Source organism: Tamandua tetradactyla, chromosome 5 (assembly GCF_023851605.1).
Source record: "Tamandua tetradactyla isolate mTamTet1 chromosome 5, mTamTet1.pri, whole genome shotgun sequence".
Lineage (NCBI taxonomy): Eukaryota > Metazoa > Chordata > Mammalia > Pilosa > Myrmecophagidae > Tamandua > Tamandua tetradactyla.
This window is the reverse complement of record NC_135331.1, coordinates 182597871-182608775: the sequence shown is the minus strand read 5'-3', so window position 1 is coordinate 182608775 and position 10905 is coordinate 182597871. Positions and strand designations below refer to the sequence as shown.

Sequence of the window (10905 nt, the reverse complement as noted above, 5' to 3'; positions counted from 1 at the left end):
GATAGATAGATAGAAATAGAGAAATGTTTAGATGGCTCTAAAATCATGCAATGCAAAGCACCACAAGTTTTAGTTCTAAATTGTAAAAATAAAATTAATATCTACTCCATATATTCCTATTATTCTCTTTTCCATGAATGAAAAGTTATATTAAGCAGTTCATATATTTGTGGTTATGGAAATGAGCTCTGTCTGTTTTAATAACTTCCAATTACCCAATGATACTCTTTCCGTGTATACTCTAACACCATCTTGGTTACTGATACTTTCTACCAAAGGGTTCTATATGCCAAGATTACATATATCTGGGAGATCTTGGTGATTTATAAACCATGTGCTATTCCAGGGGCCATTCTTCTCAGGAGAAGGTGTGTTCTTCAGACAGGTTAACGAGAAGTTTGGCACAGGATCAAGAAAGAAAAAAGAAAATGCAATGTTATAGACTTCTACCTTTTGTTTACCCAACTGGAGGCCATGATCTTATTTCACTGCCCAGCCTCCCAATAACAAACTCCCAGTAGGCATCTGAACACTAAGTGAGTCTATGAGACATATCCAGAGGAAAACACTTCTCAGTCTCCCACCTATGCAATTATCTTCTGATCGCCCATGAGAAACTATTTTCAAAACCAGAGTTCCTAAGTGTTCCCCCCGGTTCAAGAGGTCCCTAAGAGGTATAGACAACCTATATCAAGTCATAAGCCTGCATTTAATATTCATGTTATTCTTACAACTCTGTAACAAGGTAAAGTGTATAAAGCACTTACATGTACATGATCATTATAAGGATCCTCTAGGGTAGCCAGAGTGATTTTATTTTCCCTCTTTCTACATGCAGAAATGGAGACTAGCTATAGCCATTATCTGAATTACAACATAGCCAGATGGTCTAACTCCCAGTTTAGTGTTCTCTCTGATGCCACGTGGTTCTTAGGAAAATACTCTTGAACTGTCATCCATAAATCACAAGCGGAGGTTTCCATGGCCATGGCACTGACCACACTGATCCTCCAGCACTAGAAAACTTTGCACAAATTCTTTACTCTCAGAACTTGAGCACTTTACAAGCAGTCAATTCAGAGGGTCTCTCTGAGTTAGGAATGTCATCTTGTTTCTATTTTACTGAAAAAAAAAATTGTCAAAGCTTAAAATGTTGTAATAAATTCCAAGTCAAACAGTAAAGAAACCAGCCCAGAAGAACAACCAAGGTACTGCAAGTGAGCTACCTGCACCAGAATCACCTGAGATAAATATGAAAACTGCCAGTTCCTGGGTCCTAACCCAGGCCTATTGAATCAGTACAGTGCCAGCGCCGTGGGATCCACGTTTTGACAAGTGCCTCAGAGTATTCTTATGCACTCATCTGCCTGAGAATCACAGCACTGATCAAGCTTCATTCCCATAAGACACAAAACCAACTATTAAAGAGAGATCAGAAATAGGAGAGAATCAGAGATCTCTTTGGGAAGCACAGAAAGACATAAAACATTAGGATACAATGTAAACTACACACACGTAAAATGAGGTCAAGTAGGAAGAAAGCAGTTTATGTCACTGGATTAGTTGTGTTCACATGATGCCATCCGATTTACTAGTATCTTGTTTTATCCATCTATAAAATGCAAATAACACTTAAGTGTTCTTCAAATATGAGGATTAACTAGTGACAGTAATAAACGTGTTGATATATGCAACTATAGGGTAATAAAAGAGATTATGGAGAAAAGCTTATGAAAATCACTTCCCATCCCTGGGAAAGTGTTACCTGCATTTCATTTAAATGTAGTTATTCACAACAAAAGAATAATAGTACTGACTCCGAAAATTGGCAGCAGATAACATAACTCAGCATATTTAATGATAAATAGGTCACACTGTCTACAAAAGTCTTTATTTGATTGTGAATCCCACAGCCAGGAGTTGCCTTGACCTGCCTGGTTCTGTAAGTCTTTGTCTGGATGATTAGATAATTAGTAAGAACATCGCAACTGTGTGAAAAATATAGTTTTACCAGCTAATCTTAGCTGGAAAAAACATATACTATTACCTTTCTTTTAATATATGCTGTGATGAACCATAATAAATATATGGCTAGTAATTTCTACTGAGCATGAATTTTTTAAATTATTTCTTACTGAAACTAAAAAAGCTTTAGAATTAGAGTTCTTTATTTAAACTTGTAATCTGGGTTTAAAACTATTCATTTTAAACATCAAGCCAAGACACACACTTTCTCACTTTTTATCTAATTGGGGGAAGCACATCAAACACATGTGTAGGGGGAGAAAAAAAAAACTGCAAGGAAATACAGCAAGGTCATGTAGATTTATTCAGAGGTAATTTTGGTGACTTCCCTTCTTTTTTCTACTTTTCTGTATTTTCTCAGTTTTCTGTTATATGAATTACTATTTTCTGAAATGGAAAGAATAGATAATAAATATTTACATCAAAATTTTTTTTAAAATTACTAAAAATCAAGCCTAGGGTGGGATGCAGGTGGCTCCGTGGCAGAATTTTCACCTGCCATGCCTGAGTCCCGGGTTCCATTCCCAGTGCATGCCCATGCAAAAAAACAAAAATCAAGCCAAAGCTGAGGGAAATTATCCAGGATCTAGGGAAAACAGACTCCTCTTTCATGATGAAACTTTTTTTCTCAAGTGAAAAAAATCACCCAACTCTCTACTCTTTTTTGCTTTTTTACTTTGTACTTCCAGATCTGTGAAAACAAATATCCCTGTCTTGCCCCTGACAGTAATTTTGAAATGCAGCTGTGTTTTGTGAGATACATACTGAACAGGCAGAGAGGAACTTTTTGAAGTTTAAGAGTTCCTTTCGAAGAGAGCAAATTCAAATTATTTTCCTTTTTTATTTCTTCTGTGTGCCACTACGTTAAATTGTGAGGACTACAATTGTACTTTTAAAGTGCTTACATTATTTGAGCTACATCTAGGTTTCTTTTTCCCCGACGCTGAGCATCCAAGCTAATGAATCCATTCCCTACTGGACAAATCTTCTGGTGTCAAGTCACCTCCAGAAGCCTCGCAGTTGCCACAAAAAGATGGCACTGGAGTTGAATTTATGTTCTTGGCTTCTATTAATCTGATAGCCTGACTTGCTAACCAAGGAAGAGACTTCTTTTATTCTAGAACATATTATTAGAATTTTCCGTGAGAAGAGTGCTAGACACAGCTACTCTTTCGGAGCAAGTCACTCTACATATCTATTCTGTTCTGAAAAATGAAAGAAACTCTTAGGATACTATTAAATATTTGGGGGAAAGATAGGATGTTAGATCACATAACTCACTTTCTTCATCAATGTGGGTCTGTGGAATATACAGTAGTGAATATGTTTAGTGTAAACCAGCTTTATCTATCTTTTTTCTTTTATTTTATGATAGCATCATAAACATTGCTAGAAAAAAAGTTGCAGTGGCTTTAAACGCAGGCTGCCGTAGGCTCAGGTTTTTGCAAACCACACGAACTGCCTTGATGATCTGATGAATCAAGAAAAGCCTATTGAGTATTTGAGACAAGGGCTTTAACAAAAAAAAAGGGTTGTGATATGCTGCTGTTTTTTGACAATAGCCTTGAAACCCTGATAAAAATAAGCATGAGAGCACAGGCAGAATTAATTACATATCATTATCCAAGATGATTGCACCACTTTAGGTATGAATTAAAGCTTTAATGATGGATACTTGCATCATTTGGGAATGTAAGCCCACCCAATGATTTTAAAAATCCACAGACAAAACACTCAAGTCCATTGCTCATTTAGGAGGTATTGCAAAGTTTCTTTGTGCTCATTTGCCCAGGCTTTTGGAGGAGGAAAAACTGTAATTCCATTTCTAAGACATAAGAGAAAATTTTTAAAGGTAGGGGAGAATATTTCTTACAAGAGAAAATAAAATAGATCATCAGACATGAGAACCATGCGCTCAAAGCCTGGAATGAGAATATAAGGGCGATTTAAGCCCACTGCTTGATGGCAGCCTGAGCTTCACTGGGTGTTTTCCTAAGGTAGGACCTGACTTTACTTCCCGGGTGCAGAAGCAGTTTTGTGCTAGTCACTGGGAAGAGTTCTCAGAGTGAGAGTTGGAAGTGACTGGAGAAGCACCCTCAGTATAATTAAAGTTGAGAAATAGCTCTGGAAGAAAAGGCTAAAATAACAATGCTGTCTCAGCTGAAGAAGAGAAAGCTATACTGTGGGTCACAAGGCTAAAGAGACCAGAGGGCAGCTCAGGTGTTGTCCTGTCTCCTCCTCATGTCAATTACAACATTACAGTGACATAAGCAAATCCTGAAGCCATTCTATCCTGAGTCCAGTTATATCTCATTTAAACAGAAGGTCTTCAGGAGTCTAAGTACCATATTTTCCCCAATGGCAGAATGTGGGGGAGGGTTGAGGTGGGAGGTTTCATTGGAACTTCAGTGAGAGATTCAAGATTCTCAGTGATGATGAAGATGTGATAATCTGGGCCTGGTTCCTATTTTATACCAGACCTGAGCGGGAAGGGGCAGGACCAGGAAAGCCAGGCCATGGTTGATCAGGAGAGTGGTTTGTCTTGATATTATTCAATGCTTTCTAGTCCTCACTGCCTGGAGAAGTTATGGAAGCACTCAGCAGCCATCTTGCAGCCCTGCCTACCTCCCTCTTTTTCTCCCCTTGCTTGTTTGCATACAGGTATTTGATATGTTTCTATTTATTTTTGTTTGCATGAAGGTTGTCGGTATGTTTCTACATCACAAGAAAATGCAGGCAGTTGGGGAGATGGTAAATCTTAAGCTTTCTAGGTTTCTTCTTTCTCTATTATGCTTACATGGAAAAGAACTAATGGTTATTTTCTACAACACACATTTTCATATATATTTTTTTAATTGCAATATCTTCATGTACCATACAGTCCATCCAAAGTATGCAATCAGTGGCTCACAGTATCATCAAATAGTTGTGTATTCATCACCATGATCGTTTTTAGAACATTTGCATCACTCCAGCAAAAGAAATAAAAAGAAAACATACATCTCATATCCCTTACCCTTCCTTCTCATTGACCACTAGTATTGCAATCTACCCTATTTTTTTCACACCCCCTCCATTATTTATTTATTTATTGTCCTTTTATTTTTATTCATCTGTCCATACCCTGGATAAAGGGTGTGTCAACCATAAAGTTTTCACAATCACATGGCCACATTGTAAAAGCTATATAGTTGGATAATTGTCTTCAAGAATCAAGGCTACTGGAATACAGTTCAAAGTTTCAGGAACTTCTCTGTAGCCACTCCAATACACCATAAACTAAAAAGGAATATCTATATAATGCATAAGAATAACCTCCAGAATGACCTCTCAACTCTGTTTGAAATCTTTCAGCCACTGAAATTTTGTCTCATTCTCTCTTTCCCTTTTTGGTCAGGAAGGCTTTCTCAATCCCATGATGCTGGGTCCTGGCTCATCCCCAGGAGTCATGCCCCACGTTGCCAGGGAGATTTACATCTCTGGGTGTCATGTCCCATGTAGTGGGGAAGGCAGTAGGATCACCTGCCATGTTGGCTTAAAGAGAGAGGCCACATCTGAGCAACGAAGAGGTTCTCTGGGGGTGACTCTCAGATATAATTTGTTCTCATATATCTTCATATATTTTTAAACTGCAAGTATTTGTCCCAATATTTCCTTCTCCCATATAAATAATTGTAAACCACATAAGAATTCCTGACCAGACTTTTCCTATATTTGAATGTGTCTTTATTTTCTCTTTAGATGTCATTCAAGTTGTCTAATTCTTACTTAAGTTGTAAGACCCAAAAGTAACGAAAATCACTATAATAAATCTGTAAGAAAGGGCTTATTTAAAATGAAAAAAATTAAGTGTTTATCTCATGAAAGGATTATCTCATGGTTTCTAATTTTCGCATTTCCATTTATACTGCTGAATATAGTTTGTTTTACCATCATTATATATTACTACCTCACATTCAGTTTGCAACACTATGCTTTTGGATTTTCATAATTTAGATTTTCATAGTATGCAATTCCCCCTCCTCAACTTTAAAAACCTAATATTAACAAATATGTCTCAACTAATTGTGCATCTGTAAGTTATCAGTTTGTGTTGTCTCCAAAAATTCTTGGTTGATTCTTCTATAATTGTGCATGTGTGTATGCAACTTCCATGTTGCAGTATAGCTAATTATTTACATTTCTTCTCCTCAACCCTATTTCCACCTCCCATTAGATGGAATCTCACAGGTATGAAGTTCAGGCTATACTGACTTTGGCATCTCGCATGATAAGTATAATGCTTGACAAGAGAAAATGCAATATAGATACTTGCCAATTGAATAAATAGTAAACTAATTGTGGCTCTTCAGGCTAAAATCTTAGAATTTGACAGAAATTGGACCATATTTCAAGCTATTCATACTAAAAGAAATCCACTTATAAAGCAATTTGTTAAAGATAAGCTCTATATAGATGTTTTGATATATGTACCTATATACCTATATTTAAATCATGGTGTATATGGTGTAAATCTTGCAAGCACAAAAACATAAGATATCCTTTTATTCAATCTACAATTAAGTTAGCTTAGCCCATTAGTTATTGAGAATTGGTTTGATCCTGAGACACTAGCTGTGTCTTATATTTACTTAGCTATAAAAAGAAAAATACAGAAACACTAAAAGGGAACTTGAGCCTGAAAAGGAACAGTTAGTAAGGGGGAAAACCATGGTGATAATAAGGTTTATGATTACATCAAGGTTGGAAAGCATTTTGTGAGATACTAGATAAAGAGAAATGCATTTAAAATTTAGTAGATTGAAATGCTAGTGATCAATGAAAAGGAGGGGTAAGGGGTATAGTATGTATGAATTTTTTTCTGTTTTCTTTTTATTTCTTTTTCTGAATTGATGCAAATGTTATAAGAAATGATCATGATGATAAATATGCAACTATGTGATGATATTGTGATTACTGATTATATATGTAGAATGGAATGAGCATATGTTAAGAATGTTTGAGTTTGTTGTTATATTTTTTCTTAAAAATTTAAGAATTAATTTTTAAAAAATCACACTCCTTAGAGTTTGCCTAGATCAACAAAATTGGGTGTACACATACATAAGGTGGTATTCCACTTACTCTTGAACAAGAATTCACTGGTTACGGTCAACAAGTGAAATATGCAATAGTGAGAATAAAAGCTGCAATGCTAAGAATCGATGAGCTTGCAGCTATCGGCACAGATGTTGGTACTGATTTAAATACTAGATTAGGTTTTGCAGAAAATGTTGCTGCAAAAGTAGCTGCACTCACAGGCTTGCCTTTTATCACAATTCCAAATAAATTTGAAGCTCTGGCTACTTCTGATGCTTTGGTTGAATTCAACGGAGCCATGGAAGCCACTGCTTGCAATCCTATGAAGATAACAAATGATACACGTTTTCTGGGTTCTGATCCTCACTCAGGTCTGGGAGAACTGGTCTTGCCTAAAAATGAACCAGGAAGCAGTGTCATGCCAGGAAAGGTGAATCCTACCCTGTGTGAAGCAATGACTACTGTTGCAGCACCAGTGGTGGGGAATCACGTCGCTGTTACTCTTGGAGGCAGCAATGGACATTTTGAGTTGAATGTTTTCAAGGCAATGATGATTAAAAATGTGCTGCACTCAGCAAGACTGCTGGGGGATGTTTCCGTTTCTTTTACAGAAAACCGTGTATTTCTGTAAAAGGAATCCAGGCCAACACAGAGAGGATCAACAAGCTAATGAATGGGTCTTTATGGTGATAACAGCTTCTTAATCCTCATATAGGGTATGACAAGGCAGCAAAGATTGCTAAAAACAGCACACAAAAATGGATCAACATTAAAGGAAACTGCTATTGAACTTAGCTATCTCACAGCAAAGCAGTTTGATGAATGGGTGAAACCTAAGGACATGTTGGGCCCAAAGTGAAGTAAACAAATGTAATATACAATAATTGTATAAAATATTTTTTAATGAAAAATAAAAGAGAGAAATGCATTTAGAACTGAGCATAGGGGGAAGGCTGTGCAAACAAAAATTACTGGTAGACTAAAGCAATCTCTTGAACCAGGATGTTGCTATACCACTCAAAATATTACTCTAGCTTGCCCAAATTATGATAACCATTCCTTTCAGCAACAATTGCAAATCTTCACCAAGGTCTTTTTTTTTTTTTTTTCCATTTCTTTCTTCCAAAAACAAAGACAATTATAGTGCCATTAAGACAGTTCATTTTTCCTAAGTTGGGTTGTTGCAAACTCATGGCATTTATTGCTTAATGCTTTGCTTTAAAGGAAGGTGAATTAATAAAATTCTGCAGCACAAGTTCAACCTGCTTTACTAAAATGTAATCTTACAAAACAGATATCTTGAATGCTGATTCTTTACAGGAGGGCAGACTACCTTGTTACTCATAGCAGGGAACTCTTGGGGACTATTTAAAAGGCAATTTTATTTATAAAATAAAAGATCTGTTGCACAGTTTTTCAGAAACACACTTACATACAGTAAGGTTAGCATTTTGAACTCTTTATCCACAGGATTTTGTACTTTCTAATACATTCTGAAAGAGAAACTGATCTTCATTTGAGATCAAGTTTGCAGAAAACACCATAAAATTGTTGGGCTTCTACGACCTCCTTCTTTTAATATGCTACAATTCCTTTAAATGGAAATATTTACTTTTCTGGACTGGGACTGAGAAGCAATTCTCAAATGCTCTCAGGTGGAGACAACTTAAGTCAGATGTATTTTAAAGTGTAAAATACACTAGGTGTCATGGGAAATAGACTAGAGAACAAGTGGTCTGCTCGTAAAATGGTTCTTCTATATCCAGGGACATTAAATCAACTTTAGAACAAAGACTTGTAAAATGGTTGCTCTTTTGTGTTGGGGTTCTGTTTGATTAATTTCCAGATTTATGTGTGACTTTAGGTATAAATGCCCAGTAAAATAATAGTTTGAATAAAGAAATAATTCTTAGTAGACACTTGGCACTTCAGTGTATCTCCACAAACATACCTTTATGACTTCTCCCATTCATAAGCATCAGGTGTTAACTGCAAGCCATTAAAAATGATATCGTGAGATTCAGGTTGGCCAGTGAAGAGAAAACTTTTCAAAAATTGGGATCTGCTCAGCCTAAAAGGTTTTAGAAATACTTGCCAATGACAAGACAAACTTAAATATTCTTTTTTTTTTTTTAACATGGGCAGGCACACGGGAATCGAACCCGGGTCCTCGCACATGGCAGGCAAGCATTCTTACCTGCTGAGCCACCGTGGCCCACCTGAACTTAAATATTCCATAGGCTGGTAAGGTGTCAAGGGGCAACTAAATGGACTTTGGTTTTGATTTTTGTTTTTCAATTTTAGTAGTTATAATGTACTGGCCTAAAGAGCTTACTTCTCATCTAAATCTGATGGATATGACCAATCAGAAAAAAAAAATGCTTTAAGTCACCTTAGACTGCACAACAATTTAAAGGTACTTTAGATATTTTCAAGAAATTTCATTTGAGGTCTTGCCCACTGCAAACCTTGTTTTATAACATATTCCTTTGTATCTGCCAAGTCTTAGAATAACCCTTGTAAAAACCATAAATACGGTGCAGATAAACAGTGGCAGACTTACATAATGAGGTGCCCCTGCCAAATGGGAGTAAAAGAAGACAGAAGCCTGCCTCCCACTGAGCAACATGTTCCAGACCCCGCAAGCCTGAAACACCATCATTCACCATCATTCTCCCTGGCTCCCTGCAGAAGTCTCGGCTCGTGCCCTGCTACTGAAGGGGAGAGGTCAGCAGGGGCTCTACCCTCTCAGCGGCACCTCAGAACCCATCTAGTCTCCTCGAGCTGCCACCATCTCACACCACGCGCCAGCTGTGTGTAAAGACGCCCTGGACGGGGGGTGCAGGGGTGGTTCGGTGGTAGAACTCTTTCCTGCCATGAGGGAGACCAGGGTTCGATCCCCAGCCCATGCAAGCTACCCCTTCCATGCACACACACACCCCAATACCGATATTGAATGCTATCACCAAAATGAGCTCACAGTGCATCACAGCTAGGGGGTGCTTAGAAATGTTCATCAAATTGAATCGCGTTTTAGTCTCCAAAAGGGTTTATTAAGAAGCTATTTGTTCCATGAACAGGATGGATTCTGAGTAGTGAAAATTACATAGAAACATCATTTTTCTCCTAGGAAGGGTCCATTAGAAAGGTTTTAGAAATACTTGCCAATGATGAGACAAACTTAAATATTCTATAGGCTGGTAAGGTGTCAACAAAGGACAAAGAACAAAGCAGCTGGGCAAAAATTTAAGAAAAAAGTACACTATTAGTAAGAAAGGTACTCTTGTAGGCTAGAGAAAAGGGTAAGTGTTTAAGTGGAAAGAAAGCATGCTGACCCGGCACCATGAGTTGGGCAAGCCAGTGCGTTCCCAGCACACTTCTTAAAGGAGGTGAGGCTTCATTGGGCAAAAAAAAACAGTTATTCTGGCAGCTAATGTCACCACATTCCCAGTCCCACTTATGAGCTGTGTGGCCTTGGGTAAGTCTTGCAACCTCTCTAGGCTTCAATTTCTTCTAAAATTAAAAAACTAATTCTATCTACCACACAAGGCCATTACATTTATCAAATTAATTGATTTTGTAAAATGCTTAGACCAGTGCCTAGCACTTTTATAAAGCACTTTCTAGGTGTTTGTTAAATAACTAAATAAAATAAATAGGGTGCAGAGACAGTTCAGTGGTTAGAATACCTGCCTTTCATGCAGGAGACCCGGGTTCGATTCCCGAACCATGAATCCAGGAAAAATAAATAAATAAATAACTTCTCCCCTGTCCTTGGGAATAAAGCAGTAGCATACGATA

General features: G+C 37.3%; 1 pseudogene; it reads left to right on the top strand.

Moving 5' to 3' along the window:
* Positions 1–4719: 4719 nt before the first annotated feature.
* On the top strand, positions 4720–7963 carry LOC143683409 (fumarate hydratase, mitochondrial pseudogene; annotated as a pseudogene).
* Positions 7964–10905: the final 2942 nt, after the last annotated feature.